General features: G+C 38.2%; 1 protein-coding gene across 4 annotated transcripts in view; it reads left to right on the top strand.

Annotated features, from left to right (window-relative positions):
• Window positions 1-26,447, top strand: part of PITPNC1 (phosphatidylinositol transfer protein, cytoplasmic 1) — a 79,083-nt gene that overhangs the window by 1,296 nt on the left and 51,340 nt on the right. The window lies entirely within an intron of this gene.

Genomic DNA, 26,447 nt, shown 5'->3' with positions numbered 1-26,447 from the left:
GGCGCCCCCCGCCGACGGCCCCGCCGGAGGGTCCCGGGCGGAGCGCCCCAATTCGCTCGTTAATCCGATAATTAATGTACACATTTGTTCTTTGGGTCCATCCAGGCGAGCGTTTTGCCGCACAGTTTTATTTTTTGCAATATGTGTGGAGAAGTCCTCGCGGGTATGACAGAGTAGTCGTCTCAATGGTCTTTTTGTCCATATTTTCAGATTTGGCAAATTAACAGTTCTCTAAAACTCGGAATTGGAACTGCCAAATATTTACTTCAGGCTGCTCAGGAAATTCCTTCTGCTGGGAGCAGGAGCCAAAACCACCACATACATAAAGTTAAATAGGCATAGGTTTAATTCTAGTATGTTTCCATCCAAGTTATACTGTATGTTGTGATATTGGATGGCATTATTCTTTTAATATATAATTTTCTTTGTTTATTGCATTACCCTAATGTAGACAACATTTTATCCAAGCCAGTTCCTGATGCCCTTAGACTACCACACTTAGTTAATAACAGTTCATTACATCATCAGAAGGGAGCAGATCTAATTTATTTTGAAAAATTATTGTTAAACAAGATTTCCAGATGCAGAAAAGTTCAAAAATCTTCCAAAACAGGAATGGTTGATTCATGATGAGGCAGAAGGCAATGCTGGATGTTACTTGTTCTCTAGAATGTTAACAGAATTAGTAAAGATACTAGATTTTGTAGTTTCTCTCATGTTGAATCATCCATTATTTAATCCAAGCACTGAAGCTGAGATGCCTTAATGAGGAACCTAGAACATGTCTGATGTTTAGCATTAATTTAATTATTATAAAATGAATTAGGACAAAATTGTGAAATCAGCAAATACCTTTTTTTTCTTACGGTATTTGCATACTAAAGAAGTCCCACACTGTATTTCTCGTAGTGGTTCATCTTTGTGACATTTCTTACAGTCTTAGGAAGGTGGTGTTATCTTATTTTTACCCTCAGTTGCACATTAACTACCAACACTGTGTGATATTTTTTGCCATCTGTGTAGAACAAGGTGCTACATTGTGCAGTTGTCAGGAGAACATCATGAGGCAATGCTCACCCTTCAAAAGCCAAGAGCATTTTGGTTCTAAGAGGTCCAAACTGCCTTCTGCAGGGTGCAGAGTCACTCTGAAGTTCAGTGGGCTTTGAGGGAAAGGCAGTTTCCAAAGGACCTGCAATTTCCCGCAGGTCTGGGAAGCTGGGCTATGATGTGCACTGGTACTCGGGTATGTGACTCTCATGGATACCACTGGCAATTAAGCACCCAAGGATTTTTGAGGTCCTGTCTCAAGAGGTGTGGGAAAAATGCAGTTCTTATGCAACAGCATGGATTCCATTTTTGTGCTGTTTTTCTTATGTAGACTTAATAAACCCTGTTTTTTCTATTGTTCGGACGTTCTGCCTTTCAGCCTGTGCACTTCATACATATATCCAAAAGCACTTCCTTGAGCAGTTTTCTTTTTTTAGCACTGCCATCCATAGAAGTCTCACAACATGAATGAGAAAGAACTATGTTCTTAATTTGTGGTGGTGGTGGTGGCACCAGCACCAGAGTCATTTCCATATCATTCCTGTAATGATAAAAATAATCTGGCACAGGCAGCAAAATGAAGTGTTAGCTCTGTCAGCCAAGCATCTGTATCCAATCTTCTGTAGTCAGATTTTGTGTGTAATGTGAAAAAATGTGCAGTAAAGTGTTGTGTAATGTCCAGGCAAGTAACTGGAAGTCGTGACCTTGAATGTAAAATACCTGTGCACGCAGCAGTGTAGGAGTTAGTGCTGCTCTGGCTGACTATTATGACCTAAATTCATCTCTGGAGAAGAGTAAAAAACTGATAGATGTCAGTGTAACAGCAGCACTGTCTCCAGGTTTAAAGAGTTTCTGGCATTGTTGTGGATAGGAAATTCCTTCATTAGCTACTGCAGATCCTGTTCCTGAGACATTCTTTCCTTGATGCCCTTATTAGATAAGATACCCAAATATTTATAGGAGGTTTGTTTATCTACCTGTCTGCTTGAAGGCCAAATGCTTTCTTGCAAAGAAAACATTTCCTAAGAAATGCTGTTTGCTATAGACTGAGCTGTTGTGGTTGTATTTTGAGCCAGGATACAGGTGTTGGAGATGTGTATTTGTTCCTTGTCCGTAAGCACCAGGAAAGATGGGCTGTTCCAAGAGTTCTTGCTGAGATGCAGTGGCACCACACTACAGTTCTCATTGAAGGCTGAGGCTTCCTCAGTAAATGGAATTTTTGACAGCTGTTTAGGTCTGTTACATGTGCATAGTCACAAGCTGCCTGATCAGATTTAAAATAATTTGAGAAAGGAAGCACTGCTAAGCAAAATAATAACTGCTGTAAGAACTTTGCAAATAAGGTCAGGATGGAACTGATGGTTGACAAAACCAATATGATTGCCAATGGGAAGTCATTCTTTACCTCATTTGTGGTACTTCTGGCAAATTCAATCTTTCTGTTAACACCAAGTCCTTATAAATTAGAAAAGGCCAGTTCTTTGCATTAGTATATAAAGCAAATAAAATCTCTTCCAGTAGTTCCATAGGATGTTACCACTCTTCATTCCAGCTGCAATTAATAAATGAGCCTGCTGCTTGGTTATTTTTCCCCTGGCATTTTCATGTGTTAGTTCATTCTTACAAATAGCTTGTTACATCGTATGGGAGAATATTATAAGGGACTGCATTGTGGGTTTTAAATATCATCAGTTAAAAAAATACATTCCTAAGCAAGTGACAAGAACACCAAACAATTGAAAAGAGCAGAGATGCTAAAAAATTCTCAGGCTTAGAACTCATTGCAAATCAGAATTCCACAATTTTTCACAGGAAGGATTACATGGTTTTGTGCTTTTGAGATACCTTTATCTGAAAATGGAAACCAAATGTGATAGGTTAACGTGGTACTGAACTCTTCTAGAAAAGGCAAAGTATAGTGAGATTCCTGATTTGTGTGCAAAGTGATTATTCTTTAGGGAAATAGATGGAAAGACATTTTTGCTGGATCCTGTTGAAAATGGAGTTGTTACTGCTGTAAAATGCTATGAGCGATGTGAAGCTGGGTTGTGTAAATTTGAAAGCTGAACATCAAATAAACAATGGGAGTCATAGGGTTTTTTCCTTGAAAGTAGGGATGACCGTTAAGGTTTCTATTAGTTCTGAACTGTACGTGCATGGCCAGTTCCTAAAGTCCTAACAGGTTTTTCTTTCCTTTGTTCTTTATTTCAACCAAGATTATCTCTGCTGAGGCTGGTGGAATTATTCCCACTCTGTGTTTTAAATAAAAGCCAGGTTGGATCTGTGGGGAGCTCTGCCTGCATGAGGTGTGGAGGAACAGCTGTATTATCATGAATACAAACAAGCAGAGACCTGCAAAATGTCCGTAAATGTAGATCATGGTTTTTCAACAAAAAGTCCTTTCAGCATTAATAAATTCTGATTTTAGAGGTGTTACCCTTGCTCCTTTATAAAAATATCCACTGTTTAGTTCTTGTTTCAAACATTATGAATTCTCCCAGTGTGGATTATTTCCATAAAATTATTTCAACAATATCTGTGTAAACACTATTTAGATTCTCTGAATCTTGTGTACACTTCTTCTTTAAAAAATTTCGTAGTCTCCCGTTTTGTGTACAAAGAGTACATGTTATAACATGTTTTATTCAGACAGATTTAAAGCTCATTGAAAGCATTTGAGAACATACTGTTACGGCCTGAGAGTCAGCAGGTGTTACAATATTTGTACATAACTATATGTATGTAGCACAGCAAAGCCTTTAGTAGGGTATAAAGTGTAAAATAATTTTTTTCTAAAGTACAGTGATCTGCTGCAGGGCAAACTACATCTACTCATCCTGCATTTAATACAGCTAGATTAAATAATGGTCAGCTATGGGCATTTCCTTCATTTCTCAACTGTAGCCACAGAACATATTTTCAGGAATATATAAATGTATGGAACACTTGTAAAAGCAGTATGTTGGTCATAAGCAAGAGGACTATAAACAAACTTAAGGTGAAGTCATCTTATCAAAATTAATTTATTTTAATTACTTGTAAATGAAATCATAGTTGGACCATGTCATGTCCATGACCTCTGCAGAAAACGTTTATCTGGCATTTTTGAGCTGAGGTTGTCCAGCAAAAACAGAGGCTTATTGTGCAATTTTAATTTGAGCTATCAACAGCTCTAACGCATCTTACACCAGTTCCTTTACAAGATAGTGAATTGCTCTGAAACATAAAGAGCCTTTTGCTGTGGTTAATCATTCTGTCAGGAGATGCCTTCTAAGAACATCACCAGCCTCACCTGCCTTTTGCAGTTAATACAGTGGAGGCACTGACATGTTTGTCTGAGAAGGCTTCAGAGGTAATTATTGAGCTAGAAAGCCTCTTTACACTATTCTGAGTATCTTTACCCTTCAAAATAATTCCTTGTGTAAGTCTCTTGTCAGCAAAGGGATTGGATGTGGTCTTTGGTGGGTGGTCATATGTACTTTCCTCACAAGGCTTTTGCTACATGCAGTGTGACCTTAAAATCACCTTAAATCTTATGGCCTGGGAAGAATCATTGTAACAGATAAAACTCATGAGAGAAATCAACAGAAGTTAGCTATTAGTACCAAGGAAGAGTACCTATTGAATTTTCTTTTGCTGCACAATCGAGTTGGCAAAAAGGAACAGAGGAAAGTGAGAGCTGGTTTTTAGCATGGGAAAAAATAAACACCTTGCTTTAGTTTGGCCTTCTTATATTAGTTGTGGTCAGCTGTAAAAGTATGGCAGTGCAGAGCAGATGTCAAATCTTCACTGATCTCCACTGCAAACAGAAATCCAAAAATATGCAATTTTCTCCCTTTCTCCTGTTTGCACATTTCAGTGTAACTCTGTGAAAGAAACAAGACAATCTTTGTTCTGCAGACTTCAGTGTAAATCATTAAAGAAATCTTTCAGTGGAAAGGATTAGATATTACCCAAGGAACACCAGACTCTAACATACATCTCTCTTTATCTCTCTTGTTCTGTCTTTCCATGTCAACACTTATTTTCTCCAAGGTGTGTGTGTGTGTATGTATATATATATAGATGTATATATACATATAGCAAATAATGCCACACATTTGATTTGAGGGCTTTGTTAAGCAAAATATGGGCCCAGTTTTCCATTTCCCATAAAAGAAAATGCAGCCTGTTGGTGGTTTAGGATATTTTCTAGCTAAAGCACTTTACAGAGCCTTGATGCTATCAAGAACTCCATGAGCTGTGTTTGTGTTTGAACATAATGTAGGTTTGGAAACAAAAGAACAGGGAGAGAAAAACACAGAATGTCAATACTGGCTTTTAAAACAGAGCTTTCTGGTTTTTTTTATTTTGGGGATGAACTTTGTCTTGCTGAGAACATGAAGTTCTTGTAAGAGTTGATGTTAATGTTGAATGATCAGCATTTTTGAAATTCTGACAACTTCCGTTGATGTACCTAATAATGAATGTAGATGTCTATATTGGCATCTTGAAGTTTGATAGCTCTGATATGTCAAATACATTTTACCGTAGTCCAGTCTGTTTAATTTCTTCATTCTTCATACTTTTAAGGTAAGAAATAATATAATGATACCAGTTTTCATGTGCTTGACTGCATATGTTATAAAAAAGTTAGGTGATTTATAGCTTTTAAGTCTATAAAGCCCTTTAGATGAGAGGAAGACAAAGATTTCTGTAATAACTAGGAAAGGTTATAAATTATATTTTCCTTCATGAGTATTCACTTGAGTCTGATAGGCATTTGCATTGTTAAAATCTGTTAGAGATCATGTTCTTGGGTACAAAAGGCTGCCTAGTTAGATAATGGAAAACCCATAGTTTATAACAATGATTCATTCACTAAATTCTTCTGTGTGACTAGTGAGCTGACAAACGTGTTCCCCAGGCTGTTCTTATAGAAGCGAGTCAGTTGTGGATGTTAAATCCATGCAGGCTTTCCATCTTGGCCGTCCAACGTAACACACAAGCAATCATTACATACTCTGAGGATGGGGATGGATAATACACACATGCAAACCCTTGAAATATTCTCAGTCGTTGTGGGTAAGGAATAATCCTTTGTATCCTTATTCATGGAAAACTTACTTGGAATCTTTTTTTTCCCCAATAGTTATAATTTTCCTTATATTCTGTTTTATCTTCCGTGGTTCATAGAGCATTTATCAGCAGCAGCAGTAGATTTTGTGAGACTTTATAACAAAATAAAGCAAATAGTGACATTTCATGCAAATTTGCTCTGAAAGCCCTCCAGTGCAGCCTGAAGAACTCTGTGTAGGCATATTGTGCACATATTTAAGTGTAATTGCCAATGTCTGCAGGCATCTAAAAAGCAAGGAGAAAGGTGGTCCCCAGGATTTTTGACTGTGTTTAAAAAGAAGTGAAGAAAAGCTAATTTAGATATCAAGCTGGGTTAACAGATGGATTTACAGTCTGTAGGTGGGAGAAACCAGACTTGAACTTCACCTGTGTTTCTATATAATGCTTTTAGTCTAGGCTTAGTCTTGTTTATCTCCTTCTAAGTTCATCATTTCTTTCCAATTTTGGTTATAAGTGATCAGCCAATTTTGAATCCTTGGATATGTATCAAAATGCTATTTTTAATTTTCTAAAGTACAATGCAGGGTGCTAAATTGTAGGAATGACATTTTAATGACTCTTCTTGGGAAAAAAAATCTTCCATCTTTTGGATTTTTGTTTGTGGTTAGAAAATGCTGAAGCAGTTTTGGGTTCTATTAGTTTTGTACTTTTGCAGTTCCAAAGCTGGTTTTGCAGTGCACCCTCCAAGCTCCAGCACATCCATAACTTGGAGACACACTTAATTTAAAGCACCAGGAGTCATGTGAGTCACATGCATGAATGTTTGTGGATTTAGGAAAAGACTTGTTCGTATGCTCTCCAGAAAAATCATGGTCTTTATTTGGGAGTTTTTACGTGTCTGTTCTAAGATTAGTCTTGCCCAAGTGATTTAGGAATACTTAGGCTCTGTGGGAATTGTTTTCTGTGAGCATGCTGAGAATGCCTTATTTTCCATTTCATCACACTAAATGTCATCTTAGGTTTAATGTGTTGACCAATTAATGACTGTGTTCAGGGTTTTTTCTGTAAAAGTATTACTACAATGCATGACAAAATAATTGTGTGATAATGACACTCCGGTGTGACACACACAGCTGCTCAATTGCTTGATTAACAATCAGCCACTGATGACAAACACAACTAATTTTTTAATATATTTTCAGGTTTTTGCTCTCATTTTATATGAAAGTTATTGAAATAAGTGTTTGTGCTAGTGTCACCATCTTACTTGAAAGTCTCCCAAAATACAGAAGTCTACCATGAACCAAAAAATTGTATTTATCAGAAAGGTAAAGACAATGATAATTCTATTGAAGTTCTTACCCATGCCAAGCTTGAATCTCTCCTGGTCATACTGAGACAATTTTAAATAGTCTCACTTGTTAGGCCCATTGAAACCTTGGTCTTAGTATGTATAATCTTATCTTCTGAAAGATGTTTGACGAATTTATCCAGCTACTTCTCTGATTTTGTCAGGTTTTCTTTGAAAGTGCAAATTAGCAGACCTCTAACTCATATTTTCATTTAATAAATTAATTGTACAATGACTTGCAATAAATCAAATTAAGCGCATGAAATATACTTACGATTACAATCTTACATAACCTGCCTGCTTCTTTTATCCCATAGACTTGATATAAAATTGATTTAAATCTTCCGTCAGTGGGGCAGTTTTTGTTTTGCTTCACTCTGCATGAATGGAAAATCACTCTGTGGAAATTAGTCCATAATAATACCAATGAGTACCATTGCTGTCACTGATGTCAGAGAGGCCAAGATTTCACCAAATATGTGTGATAAAACACAACATATTTTTAGAACAGAAATGTTGAGAATTTAAATTCCATTTTAGTTGCATGGTGCAAATCTGAAATAATTCCACTGATCTCAGGAGATCCATTACAGATTTTTGTCAGTCTGATCAAAAGTGGACCTTAACCAATGGCTGTAAAAGAAAAGAAAATGTAAATTTCTCAGATCTGTTGTTCTCAACAAGAAAGAGACAAAGCTGATGTCTCTAAATCTTTATTATTCTTGCCTAACCTAAATGACATTTTCACATGTTTAGATTAAGGCACCAGATTTGTATCAAACCTCTGTAATGTCTGTGAGCCTACATCAAATGAAATTCTTGCTGTCCTGACACCACAGACTTCTCTGTTACCTCATTGCTCCCAATTTTCGGTCCTAGTTTTATAGAGCCTTTGATTTCCTTTCCTTTCTCCCGTTTTTGAGCCCTTGGTCACTGAAGTAAGGAAGCCTCTCCAACCCCGGCAGGCATGTGGCCAGCTGGCAAAAAGCTGCTGCTCTTGCTTGGCCTGGGCTTTGCAGGGAATAAGGAACTGCAGAGCAGACTTGAACAATTGATAATTCAGCTCCCTCCTGAATACTCGGCTCGGGCTTGAATCCCTATATTCCTGCAGTTACCATGGATCTTTCTCCCAGAATGAAGCTAAAGAGAGCACCAAGTTCCAGTATCTCTCCAATGTCTTAGAGGGTTGCTAAGTTTATTCACATTTCTAAACTGTTTGCTACTCAGCCCAGTTTTTTCGGGTTTTCTTTTTTTCTTTTTTCTTTTTTTCTCCTCAGGGATGATTCGGTATAAAAACATGTTTGTCTATATTAAGGGGACTTTGTTACACGTTTGGGATATATTGGGATTTTTTTTCCCCATTAACTTTAGTGGAAACAGAATAAAGCCTAAATGGGGATTTTTTTTGTTGTTGTTGTTAATTTGTTCTCCACTCTTCTACTATAGCTTATTTTCTCCCCTATCTCTGCTTTTTTTCATGTCTGAACTTGAACTCACTTGGAGTCAAGTGATGCCGAACTTCTAAATCTGTTCTGAGGGAGTTTGAGATGAGGCAAACAGCATTTGAGTGGAAATGTTATGTCATAGTAACAAATGCCTATGGATTAGTTAGTTTATTTCCACGACCTCATGGGCTATACATTACTATTTATAATTTAACTTTCTCAAGCAGCCACGACTGTGTTTATGTTGCCATGGTGTTCCTTGCCATACTTGAGGGTGGATAGTAAATGCTATAATTGAAAATAGATACTCCCACTGAATTAAGGGTAACAGGTGGTTATGTTTTTATTTAACCATGCTGCAAGCATATTACAAGTTAAATGTAGATACCTCTACCCCTGCCTCTTTGCCAAGACATTTTCAGACATGCCAGTTTGTCTTCAGTGGCCAGGACTGGAGTAAACAACGAGTGATTTGTCTTGTGACAGGCCAAGGAATGTCAGTGGCCATCAATGACCGTCCTCCACTTCAGAAGCAAATGTTCTCATGCAGGAGAGCTGCTCTGATGTGTAGGGCGAGGTCTGTGTCTCATCCTTCCTCTGGGAACTGAAGTTGGGGTAAAGCTCTGATTCCTGACCAGCATTTGAGGAGCAGCGATTGCTGTTTGCTTGTGATTTCCACGTATCAGCCCTTTACCTCATCTCAACTCTTTATTTCCTTCAGTTTTCCACTGAAGTTTTCCAGATTTTCCATGTGGGCAAGATACATCCTACTAGCCTTTTACAACTATTCAAAGCATTCCCCTCTCAAGACCATTAAGAGTAGCTTTTGATTAAATTTTGTCAACTCCAGTAGAGTCAGTTAATTGTTATATCTATAATACATCATACATAAATCACATAATATATAAATATATGTTTTCTCATGTATATATTTTTTCCATACTTCAGAGTAAAAAGGCAGAAGGACGCAGATACTATCCTACATTATCCTTAACATTTAGGTTGGGGGAATAAAAGTGTTGTAGATTTTTCTCTCCAGAATATTCTAAGACATGAAAATTAAATAATTCAAAATAATTTCACACTCTCTATTTACTGCAAAAAGCCATATGCCCAGGAGTATTAAGTAACCAGGTGCAAATACTTCAGTCAGGATATTGTGGTTATTATCAAAGGCATTTATAAAATACATGTTAATAGAACCATACTAAGGATGCCTAATCGGTGCAGTTGTGTGAGCAGTGAAGCGCAGAGTGGAGCTTGTGGCCTGAGTTCTGCACAGCAGTCTCCTGCTGAGGATTTTTGTACCTTTTTTAGAAGCAGCTGTCAGACTTCAGTCTTCATTAAGTTTGGCTAATTGGGTCCTCCAATTTTTCCTATAGCTATAGGATATAAAACGAATTTTCAGGAGCAGGAGATGTGTGCATACACAGAGTTTTCTCTAACTCAGTTCAGGGTTGTTTCTCAATTTTCCTTTCACATTTTACCATTTTGTAAAGTAAAGCCAAACAAAATAGCGTTTCATGGATGGTAAGATTTGTCATAATTTGGTTTTAAGCTGGTTTACATTGGCTGGAGATGTTCGTGTTGTTTAAACCAGTGTCACTTGCTTTATATACAAGACCAAGAGTCAGAGAACATCTTAAAGCTTTGCAAGGAGGTCCTTAAGGCCTTTTACAAGCTCCCAGCAATTGCATTCCTTTCCACGGGTTGTTATACTTAACACCTTTGTTTGCAGGCCTTTTCCACAATTTTGGAAGTTAGACTTGCAAATTAAGTGAGCTACTTTAGTTCTCTAGGCTTATGTTATAGGTAGCACTTGATTGAGTTTATTGTTACAGGAAAGCTGAGGACATTCCCTAGGGCCACTCACAAACTTCCATGTAACAGTAAGTATGCAGTAAAGCATGAGGCTTTGAAGTATTCATGCATATTTAATGGTAAGGGAAGAAGAGAACTCAGCATTGTAGCCAACCCAATCCAAACCTTTGACAAGAACAGTGAGTTAAGGGAAAAAAATTGAGTTTGCAAGATGTTTTTGATCAAAGGAAATAAATTGCTGAAGGTGATTAATGTAGATTAGTGTATCATGTGTATTAAGAACAATGTCATGGATTCACAGATCTAATGGAAATTCAGTCTCAAGCTTGGGTTTTTAATGGCCTTTCTGAGTTCTCCCTGCTCAGCTGTCCTTTCACCTGGTCTTTTTGGAGATGTAGGACCTCTGCTTTGTTTTGGTGCTGGTGGCAAGTCTGAAAGTCCCAGAGTCCTTGTGCAAACCTGCGGTGCCCTGGAGCTACCTAAATCTCATCTAAATAGATATTGACCTGGGAAATCACTAATTCACTCTTCTAGCGAGTGTGACCTGTGTGGGCACAAGAGCAAGAGTCCAGAGTCAAGCTGCTGCTTCAGCAAGGTCTTCATCAGCCACAAACTAGAATTTAGTCTTGAAGTTTATGAAAGCTTTACCACTCTGCTTTGCCAGGCTTCATTTTGTTGAGTTTATATCAGGTTATTCCACACTTTTCTTAAGCAGTTATCTATGAATATTCATTCTTAACAGTCACGATTCTCTGTGTGAAATTGTAGCATGAATTTTTATCTTAGTGTTGATGGGTGGTTCCTGATACTCCCCCCTCCTGCACCGGGTGTTCATTTCTCTGGTACCTTGCTTCTTAAATCCAGGTTACACTGCAGTGAAAATGACCCATGACTCTTGGTCTAAAACATTTTTACTCCTTTTGTCAATTAAAAGAAAACAAGTGAAAAGTAAGGGAACAAGGAAGGATACAGAAGGCATTTTTCCGAGAAAAGAATTGAAGAAGTAAAGGTTTATAGCAATAGAATTCACTTGCTCCATCAGGTGACATTTAAAAGGATTTTCCATTTTTTTGGAAACTGGAATTATAATGAAACCATGTAGGAAAAGAAATAGACTTGCTGATTAAATATTTTATAATGCAACCACTGACATAAAAATAATGACAGAGCTGTTGAGGTACATTTTTGCCTGTCTTATCTTGCAAACCTTTCTTTTACTTTTGGACTTTGGACACCTTCCAGTTAAGAGTTTCAAAGAAAAAGGATTTTTAACTCCATCAACATTTCATCACCCCACTGATTTATGTGTGCAAATTGTTTGCATGTGTCAGATTTAAACAAAAACTGTTTTGGAGGCACAGCAAACTTTGTAAGTTGACACATAAAGTTCACCTCAGTAAGTCAGCTGAAGATTTGGTCCCATGTGTCCTTTCTGTAGCAAATTAGTGCACTGCATCTGCTTATGATATTCTAGAAAACAGAGAAAGAAAAATTGTATTATCAAAGCCTAAAATGTGTAGAGCACCAGTAGACCTTTTTTTACTATTTCGCATACCTGCATATTGATGCTAGTTTAAAACAGTTTCTTAGGCTTCAAAGCGATTCTTTCTTGATATTTTGCATTTATACTGGTGAAATAAAGAGTTACTGGGTTTGTTTCTGTTAAATCTTTAGCATTTTTTATAAATTAAAAAAATACACAAACTCTTCTGTGAAAGGTTTCTTGACAGAAGCCAGTGTTTCAGCGTATCTGTCTAATGAAGCTGCTCGGGGAATGGCTGTCATGAAAATGCAAAGACCTGTGGGTGACATAAAGCCATTCTGACATCCTGAGTATGGGATCCTTTTCAGGCAGACTCTGGACAACTGCACAAATTAATCATTACCTTAAGATAGGATGGCACTGGGATTTGCCTTGCATTTTCATAAGAACAAGAAATAACTTGCCCAGGATTGAAGGCTCATGTCCTGTATTCCCTATATTCTGCACTGCTGATAGGGGAGGTCTGGTTTCCTCTCAGCTGACCTTCTGAGATGTTTCTCTGTAATTCCACACTGTTCAGCCGTGTGGCCCAGCTGTATCTCTCTGTGTTGCGGAGATAGAAGCAGTACCAGAGCTGTGTGACACAGTCTAACCAGCACGAAACAGGGGGCTCTTTGGTTCCTCTGTGTGTAGAAGACCATGGTGAAGCCTAAGTTTTCATCCCTGAACTCTTCCATCTGTAGTGCTGAGGTGACCCTGTGGTGAATTTGGGCTAAAGAATTTTAAGCTGGTGTCCCAGGTGTTCATTCCCACAAGGAGATAAAGTTACGGAGCTTTTCATCTAATCAAGAGCTGCTCTCTGAGCCTTGCAGGCTGCAAGTGATCACTGTCACTGTATCCTCTGTGTTCTCTCCCTTTTTCTCTTTGTACTCTCTGTAATATGCCTCCCACTCCCTCTTTTTAATCCTTTTCGTAGGAGGCTAATTACAAAAATGTAGCTTTCCATCCTTGCTGGATTCAAGTTTTCTTAAGTTGCCACAACCATCGTTAATGACGTGTGGAACACTTTCAGACCCAGCACAAATTCCTCTGGGACTTAACTGTCCAGTGTTGCCCTCTCTCCAGTGTTAAAAATTATTTGTCTATTTATTTTACTTTTTTATTGCAACTTGTAAATGATTATTTGTCCATGCAAGGACTTTTCCTATGGCAGATTTGTTTCTTTCAGAACATGGGGCAATGTGCTCTCAGGCACATGATGTGACTCTTAGGGATGTCCTGTGCAGGGCAAAGAGTTGGACTTGATGATCCTGATGGGTCCGTTCCAACTCAGCATATTCTGTGATTCTGTGGCCTTGGCAAAATGGGCTTTTGATATTAAATTGCCCCTATCAGGTGGGTCTGCTCTGGCTGTGTACCTGTTGACCACTTCAGACACAGATTAACATATGACTTCTCCTCACTAAAGCTATCTTATCTTTCACTCTGTATTTATGCATCCAAGCTGTGCTATTCACACACTTTTAAAAATTTTTCTTGAGTAATAGGAACCACTCTCATATGCTCTTTCTCAATTTTCTGTTCAATATTGAATAGATGGTAGCAAATGAGAAGCATATGAAAAGCAAATTAATACAAGTCCTGTCGTACTTGGTGGAAGTATAGAATTATAATTAAATGCCAACACAACATACTGAATCAATTGTAAATGCAATTATGCAATCTTTAGAATACCAACTGAGGTTTTTTTACCGTGGCTATCTGCTTTACTGCATGTAAGCACAAAACTTCAGGAGAGGATTTTTGATGATTGGTCTTTTAATTCTTATTCTTTTACATCATTGACTATTTGGGGACTGTTTCTTAAAGAGAATCACAGAGGTAGCAATAATGCTAGTAGTTAGGGTTTCAGGCAGTTTATTAATATTTTTTGCAAGTAATATTTGTCAGTGCACCAGTATTTGCATATTATATTAGAAGTCGTTTTGCCAAGTGCTGGTTGGCAGGATGTCATGTTCCCTGCTTTCCATTTGGAGCTGTGATTGTTTTATCTCTGAAAGGAGTTAACATTTGCTTTATTTTAGATCCTAGCTCTTGCAGGATGCACAGCATCTAAACTAACAGGGTCCTGTGCTCTAGGAGTGATTCCTCACTTTGTCACTGCCAGGAACAAACACTGTTGTGCTGTTGTTTCATCACCACAGCCCTGGTTCATGCCTAACACACAGAGAACTGTCCGTCTTGGAAACAGAGATAAATTTCCATGTCCATGTTTAACTTTGATTTGTAGTTACATTTTCGCTCTGACCTCCTCCCACTGACTGTAAATCAGTAAGTGAAAAGCACACCATGTACACGATCTGCAGTCAAGGATTTGATACACTTGTAATTAATTTACAGCATTCCTATATATGCTGGTAAGAAAGATTAATGCCCTTCTCAGGTCCACTTCCACACAGCCAGTGGGAGTTTCTCTTCTTTTGCATTAAGAATGCAAAAATATGAACCTAAGAGAGAATTCATTGAATGAGGAGCTGTGTGTGACATGCAAGACAATTCTGTCCTGAACTGCACTCTGTAGAACTCTGCTGGCTTTAGGTAAAGTGCTTTGTTTTACTCTCCCACAAGTCATTTTTGCATATGACATTCACATTTATATGTCCTTTAACTGTGCTACCAGAGGACCAAATTACGTTAGAAAATTTAAACTGTTTCCTAGGGACTTCTAATAAAATTGTAAATCTGATGATTTGCTAAATGATATATAATATGGACAAAATGGCACAAGATGAAGCAAGGTTTTTCTGGTCAGTAGATATCTAGGAGGGATGAGCCTGGCTTTGTAAGCCAGTACATTTTTCTGTTCTGGCATTTGTTGCTTTGCTGCCTCATCTTCTTCAGCAAGTGAATTAATAGTCAAAATTCTTCATGTGACCCCTTGTTCTGGAATGACAAAATTACATTGTCCTCTGTTGATATCTGAAATCCTGTCCACCTTGGGAGAAAATGTGTTTTCCTCATCAGAAAATTAAAACATCCCATGACTACAAGTGAAGGAATCCTGGCAGCTGTGCTCCACATTCAATTAGGAATGACATCTGTAGACGTTGGGACCTTTTTGTTTTGCTGCTCATGCTCTCCTGTAGTGGCTGCAGGCCTGGAATTGATGGCTCTTGGAAGGTTTTGCTGCGAGGAATGGGGGAAATATGCAAATATAATAATCTTCTGAATCATCTTGTAGAAGGCATTGCTGTAGTCTGAGGCAGAAATACAAGCCATCAAAACATGCAAATCACATTTGTGTGAGTGACACAGTGAGGGTGTCCCTGTGCTTCAGTAGGGCATTACTCAAAATAGTACTATTCCAGCTTTCCATGGGAAAGTACTTTCTGTTCAGTGAGATGTTTTCTTTCTCTACCTAGTCATCAAAAACACCATCAATCCCATTTCCAGTGAGGCAAGCTTCTGTGGAATGTGACATTTGTTATTTCCCTTACCTGATAAGAGCTGTAGACCTAGATTTGTACAGAATGCAACACATACCTTTTTTTCTTTATTATTTATTTATGCTTGTAAAAGGGTTTGTTCAGAAGAACTTGGCCCCAAAAATTTGATTTTCTGGCTAGATGCAAGAGAGGTAAATTCACCCCTTCTGTAGTTTTCATGCACCTTAACGCAGAGAAGGAAATGAGAGTGAGTTTGTTGGAGTCATGATATAGAGTATATGGTTGGAAATAATTCAGAGGTAACCTCCTGCTGCTCTTTCTGTGTCTGTTGAAGAAAAGAACGTTGTTACAGCAGACAACTGTTAGATGAAGTTTCAGAATTGATATATTACAGAAATAAAATATACTGTGCACATTATGATCATGCTACGAAGTTAGTGAATGTTTTTGGTGGAAGTAACAACATAAATTAAAATCTACACGGGCTATAAGCATGTTATTCACCCAACTGCCCTTGTGGACTTCCAGGCTTGATCTTCTTTCCTTTGCATGCATGGAATTTGTGCAGACATCAAGAATTTCATGCCAGTATATGAGGTGGCTGTCAAACAAGATCCAGTGAACAGAGGTGATGGCACTTTTCCCCCCTCAGTATCCAAAAGTGGAATTGCACACAAATATGTCATCGCTTATCGGGATATAAAGACAAGCTTTAAAATCTCATAGAACACAGGAACTAATGTGTCATTTTTATGTTACTTCACATGGCTTCAGTTTGTGACCTGTAAAGTAAAATATTCTGATCCTTGCCATTTATTTTTTCAGTTTCTACGAGCTTAACCATTTAGGATGATCCACCAGTTCGGTCTGAAGCACAGAATGGGGTGTATTCATGCAAGTATTAGTCCTGGTGTATGTGTCCCTCTGAACATCAAATTAATGGTTTGAGTCATGGAAGTTAAAAGGAATTTCAAGTGCTGTTTTAATGAGGACAGACAGGAACATCTTTTGATACCTTGTACTGAATTTAAGCAGTTGCCTATCTGATATACTTCATAGTGGTGCCCGCTCCGCTTCCATAATTATGGGCCTGTCAGCATTTCCATTACTAACCCCTATATATATGAAAATATCACTCCAGGATGAAGTTTTGTACAAAGCCTTTCAGCTGTGAATGAAGAAGCTTTCAAAATTAATTTTGCTGCTTCTCCAATTTAAAAAATGAAGTTTTGCTGTTGCTTGCTCTACCCTGTATTAATGTCTTGTTTTCAGAAAAAAAACCCCACAGGGTCAAAATACTGATATTTGTTTCCTGTAGCGTGAATATAACACATTGAAAAGATAAGAACTGAAAGCGGAATGCTTTTATTTAACCACAAAATAAAAGCACAAGCAGGAAAAAGTACATCTGCAAGCTGCCACTCTGAGCTCAGAGCCACCTCACTTCATTTTTACCTGTCTGCAAAGATGTCAGTAGCCTGTACCCTTTTGCATAGATTCCAGAACATCAGGGAATTATAATTTTGGTATCAATGTAGACGGATTTAAAAATCGTGATTTAAAAGTTGAAGGGCACTTAGAATTAGGAGGTGCCAAATTATTGTTGCCCATACAGTTTTGGTTTGCCTGCCTTTTGAATATATTTTCCATAAACTGGTTCCTGGAAAGGCTGGGTGAGGCTGGTGTGAACACCACGTTTTCATGATATAATTTTTTTGTCTTTTTCTCGGGTAACATACTACCCATCTCTGAAGCTGGAACCAGTGTCTACCATGGTTTTGAGTGATGCTTATCACTAAAATGTCTGAATGTTTACTAAATACTAATCAATTTATTTTCATTACATTTTTGTAAATGAAAAAATTCTATAATTTTGCAGGTGACAAAAGTCTGTATTGAGACATAATAGTTGAAAATATTCACTTTTTCTTTGAGTATTTAACATTTGGAGCTTGGTTTTCCAGGGTGGAATTGGAAATACAGTTCTCATTGACTTTACCACTGGCAATCTGGTAATTATTTAGCATTTCTCTGAATCAGATCTTGTGTCGAGTGGGGTACCCAGATGACGAGGAACAAGGGAATAGCAATTGCTTGTGAAGAATTTGGGATTAAGTGATTTGCTTTGTGTTACCTACACTGCTTAAATTCCTCATCCTTCTGCATCACGACTGGGCCCTCGTGCTGGTGATGCCCAGAGGACACGCGCTGATGAAGTCTTCACTTCACATGACCTTGAGCTGGCACTGTTTTCCCTTCCCAGAATGTTTTCCAGCACTTCAGCAAATGGAGCAGAAGCCCTATGTAAAATCATCCCCATTGGAATGCAACTGCCTCAAATAGGGAGAAAAAGTGGTATGTGATTATTTAATTGTGCCAGTGTTTAGGTACCCAAGTGCATTTATATCCAATCAGACACGCATCCCTTTCCGTAGCTCCTGACTGCCTGGATTTACAAGCTGAGTAAGATTTCCTTAAGCATAGTTTTTGTTTGTAATTATTTTGGGAGATTTTGCAAACTTCAGTGAAAAAAAGAGCTTGACTATCATAGAATCATAGAATGGTTTGGGTTGGAAAGGACCTTTAAAGGTCATCTGGTCCCACCCCCTTCCATGGGCAGGGCCATCATGTGATGTGTGATCATCTGGTCTCATGTGAGCTGCTGGCTCTTATCATCATTGCTGGAACCTTGGGATGCACTGCACAGGCTGCTGCACTTGAGACAATGGAGACTAATGGATAAAATGAGCATTTAGAATGTACACAGTGCCATATGATAGAAGAGAATAAGCAGTAGAAAAAATGAGCATTTAGAATGTACACAGTGCCATATGATAGAAGAGAATAAGCAATAGAAAAAAAATCTGTGATAAAGAACATGAAAAACACATATCCTAAATATAGTAGGATCTGTGAGAGTGTGCAGTAAGAAGAGAGTATTTTGATGATTCTTCTGGAAAGCCCTAAAAAGCTTCTTTGGGAATATGGAGCTGTATTTGCAAAGACTTAAATTTAAAGGTTTATATTTAGCCAAGGGATTTTCATGCATAAGTATTTATGCAAAGATTACATGTCTGTTGAATTTCAAGTCCCTTTTCTAGCTCCCTGTAGGCATAAGAGCCTTCCAAAGGAAAAAATTCTGACGTTTATTTCCAATACAATGAATCATTTTTATTTAATAATTGCTATTATTTTTACCAGCAACTGAAACTTTCCTGAGCCATTTTCACTGTATTTTTCTGAGCCTAAAGTAGACACAGAAAAACATCATGCAACTAAAATTCAGTGGAACTTTTACCAGCAAGAGAACAATCTCTTGTAATGGTAGTTGTTAGCCAGTTAATGACTGGTCATCTGTTACTTTCTCTGTTCATACTTTAGATACAAATCTCTTCAATGTAAGTGGTTCATTTTCATATTACTGTTACTGATAGCATGAATTTTAAATACAATTCTGTTAACAGAAAAATGCCACTATGTATTTACACAATACACTGCCTATGTCAGTGTTAAAATAAATAGTTGATGGTAACATAAACTTGTGTTTTACTTAACTGGCAATGACCTGCTGCAGTATCAACATCATTGTTAACAATAACAGACAGCTAGTAAATACACAACACATGCACTAAAGTGCCTTCATTGGAATTATTTTCAGAGCAGGATTAAGTCAAACTACCAGCTGCTTTTGATATTTTAGGCCAGATTCATCAATCCAGTGGCTGTCTTCAAGTCAGATACAGATCAGCAGGAGATGAGAGTGGTTATTTGGCTTCAGTTATAAGCTCCTTTATCTTTTGTTCCAAAAAAAATAGCAGTAAAACTAAAGTTATAGTTAGCAGAAGCTAAGAGGGAGCTAAGAGAATAAGGACAGTCCTGAGGGTAGTATTGGGTTGCTTATCTCCACCTGGATTACCTGCAAACATTGGGCTGAGTGTTGGAAACAATCTCACCATGGGAGCACAGAGCCGTTCAGCCAAATGAGTCAGCCCACGCTGAGCTCACACTGAAGTCCGTGTCTGTGTTATTCATTATTTTCATCTTGTTTCACAGGTTAATTGTTTGATAGCTCTTAAAATTCATCTTCTTTCATCATCTTTTTCATATAACCTTTGAAACCACATTTGATCTTTCATTTCAAGAAAATTTAAGGCAGTTCCACTTCTTTGAGCTTCTCACTTAATAACTATTCATACAGATCTTTAGGCTTATGGTGTTCTCTGAGAGGCTGTCTGAGATTAATTTCTTCTATGTTTTACTGTATTTTTTTTCATTGGATTTTTATTCATTGTTTAGAATTCTTGCAGGGGAAATTGCAATTTTAGACATTTTAATGAAGTTGTGGTTACGTGTAGAAAATTATTTTGAGGATGATACCTGATGGTAACTGAAAATTCACTTAATGTCACTTTTTCCTACTGATGTTATTGGAAGAAGAAATGTCAGTCAAATGGCCTTAAGGAAACATTTGGTCTACGGATGAGTGGAGAGGCAAGCGTGTCTCTGCAAGTTTCCCTTTGGGATTGCATTTCTAGACTTGAGAAAGTGCATATTGTGCTTCATTGTTGCCCTGAATGTGTGTCCTCACAAAGATGGAACAGTGACACCACAGTGACGTCTGCCAGTTACTCACGTGACAAAGGTACTAAAATGCAGAAACCCTTTCACATCATACTGACTTTACAGGCACCTCAGCTGCAAAGATAAAAGCATCCATTTTGTAAAGGTTGAGATATGAATCTCACCAATAGATAGGGTAGGATAGGGTAGGGTAGGGTAAGAAGGAAAGGAAAGGAAAGGAAAGGAAAGGAAAGGAAAGGAAAGGAAAGGAAAGGAAAGGAAAGGAAAGGAAAGGAAAGGAAAGGAAAGGAAAGGAAAGGAAAGGAAAATGGAATGGCAAGGAATAGTTTAGTATTTCAGCCCTGCAGGACTGCCTTTATTAGTAAGTGGAAAACCAATGCTAATTTGATCTTCCTGTTGTAATGAAATTACTGAATTATGCTTTCATGTCCACAGATTAAAAAAAAAAAAAAAAAAAAAAAGAAGAGAAACTTGATCGTTCATAGGCATTTATTCATATGAATGACCTTTAGCCATTCTGGCTGTCTTTGTGTCAGGGAAGTCAGTTGTTGAATAGTTGGGGCTGTCAGGGCTTTGTGGCACAGTCGAGGACTGGAATAACTATATAAATAGCCAGCCTCAAATTCAAACCTTCTGGCTGTAGAAGGGCATGTTGTGTCTCTGTAGCACACATCAGGGCTGAGAGGAAAAATGGAAGGTCTTTTTTTAAGAAAAAGAGCCTTCCCAAATTAAGGCAGCTACAGCAAGTTTGGGTCTCCAGTTTGTGAGTTCAGGCACCAAAAACAAAGTGACTTTCAGGGTGACCTGCAGTCAGTGTGTTCTGTACCAGTCTTGTGCTCGGTGCTGCTCAAGCAATAACTTTTGTTAGGAGACCACCAAGAGCCATCAGATCCATAATGCTGCATAGTGGTCCTTGTTCTCTCTACCCTATTTTGCCCATAAAAAAATAAATAGAGGAAGGTGGAAGACTGCCATGAGAGTTGGATCTGCTAGATTTCTACCTTTGGGGGGAACTGTGATGCATAATGCTACATGAGGAATTTCTGACTTTCATTAAGGCAGCATCGACAGGTAATACAGGAAATACCATATGAACCCAAGGCTGAAACTCACACTTCATTTTCTCTCTTCCACGTGCTGTAATTCAGGTGCTAGAATGCAAATCTTTTATTTGTTCTCTGTAACTCAGGAAGAACTGGGGAATGGGAATCCTCTGAGTTGTGAAAGAAGAGCCCTGACCTGTCACTAAATCCAATTGAATTAAACGCACAGTTTGCCCTTTTGGGAGGCCTGTATGTTTGTCAGAGCTAAGCTTTTGTATTCTCTGTTGATGGTCATGATGTGTTTGTGTGTTAGAAATTATTGGAAGAATGAGAAAATAAAGAAATAATCAGTCATGCTTGCCAGACTCTGTAGTTTTAATGTCACTAAGTGCCATGGGAAAATGACGCGAAAACACTTGTCATCCAGCAGCCCTGAATACAGCCTTCCATCTTTCCTTGCCCTAAAAGAACTTTGTTTACAACATTAACTTCTCTTCTGTGTTTAGGCCTCACTTTAAACATCTTAATTTTTTTTTCAGTAGTAATTATTGATTTTGCAATTTGAATTTAAAGAAACAAGTTGGAATAAAAAGTTTCTTTTGATTTTTTCATTTCCCTCCCTTTTTGGCATAAAATATTATTTTTAAGACCACTGCATTATCTGTTCTTTTTTATTGTATACCTGGGGTGCTTTTTCTTTTCTAAGATAACTTCATTTATGTGTGTTATTTGTTTATTTGGTGTGAGTTATTGGTGATCCAGATTATATCAGGTGGCTGTGAAGCTAACTCAGAGTCATGACAAGAGAATAGGCACACAACAGGTTTAGTATGGTCAACTAGAGTATACAGTGTATAAAGCATATAGTATATAGTAGAATATATTCAGTACATCAACCTTGTGTGCGTGGATGAATCCCCCTGGAAATGCCAGATCTCTTCCCACGTATTGCCCTACTTGTCAGCATTTGTGCTCACAGCAAGATGACCATTTGGCTTCAACAGAAGTAACATTGTGAGCTTCCCACAGAGCCAAACTGGTGGCTGCCTCTTAGTGACAGTTGTGACCAGTTGAGACAGCAAATTGCTCATTCCCATCCTTTCAATCAAAGAGTAGAATTAGATGCATTAATTTATTTTGGTTTAACTAATTGCCTGCAGCCTGCATAGGAGAAAATATTAAAGAAGCACTGCTTAGGCTGGTTGTCTGTGGTGGCTTTGCTACTCCAAGATTGGGAAGTACGTGTATCAGATGCTGCAGATCAAGGAAGGTGCAGCTGAGGAATACCCCTGCTCTGCTGCTCTACCGTGTAGCTTCAATTTGTGTGTCTGAGGTGCTGGAGACAGGTCAGCCGTGGCAGTGAGGAAGTCAGAGTGCCCAGATGGTTATCTGCTTCTCAGGAGAATCCTGCAGTCCATACAGAGCACAAGGCAAAACAACTGCAAAAAGAATAAAGAGAAATAGAGAATTTAGGTTTCCAGGTTGGATAATTAACCATTAACATTCCTTGTATGTATTCATTCTGTGAATGAATGTGAGAGACAGAGGAATGAAATATTCTAAAGGTTAACAAGTGGCTGGAAAGTGACAGTGTGGATATTGCAGGAACAGTTTGCCATGAGCTCCCACTAAAGCTGTTCCCTGAACTACTCAGATAAAATCTTCCTAGTCAAGCTCCCAGGCCCTGCGTAAAATATGTTAGAGGTTTCTCTGTTTTGGGAACATGTATCAGGTAGTGTGACATCCCCTCCCTCCCTTCTCACCCTAAAAGTTTTCAAATAAGGGAGAGAGATTTAAAACAAATCTGAGAAACTGTCCACAAGAGCACTTGATTTGTTACTGCAGAAATTCTTCAAAAGGCATTTGCCCAGCCTTTGAGCTGGAGAAATCCCTGAGTATTGCCATTAAAGCATAGCATTATCTGGTTAACAAAGCTGAGAGTTCATAAAATTTTTAGAATAAAAAAATTTGTCATAAAAATGTTTCACTGTCACAAGCCTGTAGAAATAGTAGAAACTATCTAAATCACTATAAAAGCAATGTTTTAACTTAAAAGTAATGCAAATATGTACTGGTATATATGTTTGACTGAACCACATGCATTTAAAAGTATGTTAGACTAAAATTAGATTACTGACCAACCTGTGAGACCTGTTTGGGGATGGACATTTTTAGTGAGTTTCATTCATGTTTTAATATTTTCTTCCATCTTTTTCCTTAATTATACCTTTTTGTGTTTCCCAAGGAGTGATTTACAGGCACATGACATATGTCAAAGAATTCTCTAAGTTTGTCTGAATTCTTTACTTTTATGAAAAGTAATAAAGAAGGTCAAGCTGTGTTGCCATGCAACACGTTTGTGGTCTTGCTGTCTGCTCTTTCTGCTTGCTATAAAAAAATCAAAAATATAGGAGATAAAGAGCATTCATTGGGTTGCCATTGCTGCAGCAACCACTTCCTCTCTGAGTCTGAGCCAATGACAGGAGTGTTTGGGGAGTAGAAGGCCCTCGGTGGCAGGAAAGGAAGCGATGATCTCTTTGTATTTTTAGACTCTGGTGAGGAGGGTTTTTTTGTTCAGCTTGTGAGTGTGTGGTTTTTGTTTGGGGTTTTGTCAATTATTGAGCTCTACAGCAGAATGCTTTAGATTAATTCTCTGACTTTTTCCAAACCCAGCTTTTTACAGGGCGTGTGCATTTCAAGTCTTTGAGCTACATGTTTTCCATTTCAAACATGTGTCTTAGATAGCAAATTCTAGCCTGGAGTATGCACGTACATGGTGCTTGCATGACTGTCTCAGAGCACTGTGCTGTACACAGGGACTGCAGGAAGAAAACCAGGTTGTCTATACAGAATTCTTATCTATTTATACATTTTGTTGTTACGGTTTTCAGCTCTATTCCCTGGTGCTACTGTACACCATGAACTCTTATACCCAAAGGATATGTTCCAAGTGACGCAGCTGGCTCTAACTAATGAGGAAGTGGTTAACTGGAGTAGGGAGTGCAGGAAAGCTGTTTGTTCACTTACGTACAAAGCTCTCCGGAGTCAACAGGAGAGGCTTTCCATTGGACTTAACAGGATCTGTTCCAGCTGAAGTGGCCTTTTGGAAACTTCTTTGTACTTGAAAGTTTTCCAAAAGGCCACAACACGAAACAAAATTCTCATGGTGGCAAGAAAGCTATTCCCACTTAGATGTATTGAGGAATTGATTTATCTGTTACTGGTGGTATACAAGCTACTTCAGAAGGATGCGCAGTCCAGCATAGAACTAGGAGCTGCTAATTTTTCTGCTGTTCCTGGTAGTCATTACTGCCGGTTTTGGTAACCAAAGGGGTAAGGCAAGGGTATCTGTCCTAAAAGAGTTTTATAGTTTCCTGGTGCATGGTCAAGGCTCCGCTAGTGCCACTGGATTCTCTGAGATGCTGATATCTGCACTGATAAATTGCCAGCTGTGAGTTATAGCCCCTGCATAATCAGACTGTAGGTAGCTCTGTGGAATATAGCGATATGTATTTGTTGTATAAGCTTGAGAAGCTATATCCCATTTCACCCAAACATTATCACCCTCTCTAATCTTCCTAAGTATGATGAACCCACGTAATTCTTCTGCATTGGTTAAAATCTGCAGGTTGTAGTTTCCTGCACCTCCCTCTCCACTGTTTCCAGGTTCTGTCCCAGAGGAGATGCTGGTTGTGTTTGTGTAATGTTCTAGACTTCCCTTACAGAACACTAAAACCAGACAAGCACTGGTGGAATGCCTAACACTGGGACCCCATCTCTCTAAAATATCTGGAGACCATATAGCTTCACATTCCTGGCTCATGATAAAATTGAATTAAGCATATAGAGTCCCCGGTCAGGAATTCTTTGCCTTCATCCTCCCTTTAGTGTACATGTGGTATTGAAGGAATGTCAGCTCTGGAAGCTTTGTAGCCTGTCAGTCAGTCAGGAATGTGGTCCTTCCTGGAAATTTTGCTTATACTTACGCAAGAGCTTCTGTTCTGTGTAGTGCTGGAAGGCAGCAATTCTGCTCATCTGTACCTCGTCAAAGAACTTGCACCTTCAAGGTGGAGCAGTTTGAAATGAAAGGTTGTGTGCTCTAACTCTAGAGAAAGATATGAGCACCCTGACTCCTCCAGCGTGTGCACCCCCAGGTGTCACAGCTGCTTTTTGTTCTGCAGCAAAACCCAGATTTCCTGCCTGAGAGTTTATTTGGCTGCAGTTTTGATTTTCCATAAGTCAGGAACAGGCAAACAGATTTCTCCCCTAAATGTGCTCCCAACATTTATTACAGATTTGTGCATGTAAAAAATGTTCATGCATAGGTACAAAAGTAGTAAGTTCCTACGGTAGTGATTCATTTCAACATGGGGGGATTTTGTCACAGATGTATAGAATAGGTACTTAAATTGCAAACGTTTGTTCTAACTAAAATGGAAAAATTGTATCTTCTTTCAGTACTAGTTTTGAGACTTCAGTGTATCTCAAAAATCTGGGGAGGAAAGTATGTCTTCATTTCCTTCTTATGCAATTGCTCTAGTGTGCTTCCTTCCATCAAATGACTTCAGGTAACCTTAATATTTTCATTATCCTGATCCCTGGGTTAGATGCAGAGATGCAGGAGTGACCTCCACCATTTACAGACCCGGGATTCTTTATAACATTATTTTTATCTACAGGATGCAGGAATAAAACAAGTGCATTTTAAAAATTAAATTGAAGTCAGTTTTATTTTAGAAGATCAGAAAGTCGGATGAAGTATTTGTGATAATCAAATGAAATATTCTGGACTGTGAATATATTTTTATTTCATTGTAAGTAGCAAACAAAATTTCACTTTCTTCTGAATAAATTTGCAGAAGGCAGACTGGATTTGTCTTGTTCAGCTTGTTACTACTAAGTACTAAATTCTGATGCTGTTTTATTCATTGTAGATTGTGCATACTAAGAAAGTTCTCATTTTTTCATATTTGTAAGCAGAATTATATTGCCTAAAACACGTTGTAAGGAACTTGCTTGCCAAAAAATGTAATTGCAGAATTATTCCCTGCTGTGGTTCTGACAAGGTTTATGGAATCCTTTGTAGTCTCTTTGGTGCTTCTAAACTCAAAGTTGACTCAAATTTTTTTCTGAAAGCATTGAATTCTCTGCACTTGAAAGTTGATGGTGTTG

Source organism: Corvus brachyrhynchos, unplaced genomic scaffold (genome assembly GCF_000691975.1).
Source record: "Corvus brachyrhynchos isolate BGI_N302 unplaced genomic scaffold, ASM69197v1 scaffold218, whole genome shotgun sequence".
Taxonomy (NCBI): Eukaryota; Metazoa; Chordata; class Aves; order Passeriformes; family Corvidae; genus Corvus; species Corvus brachyrhynchos.
The sequence above is the reverse complement of the archived record's forward strand: the minus strand, read 5'-3'. Positions and strand labels throughout refer to the sequence as shown.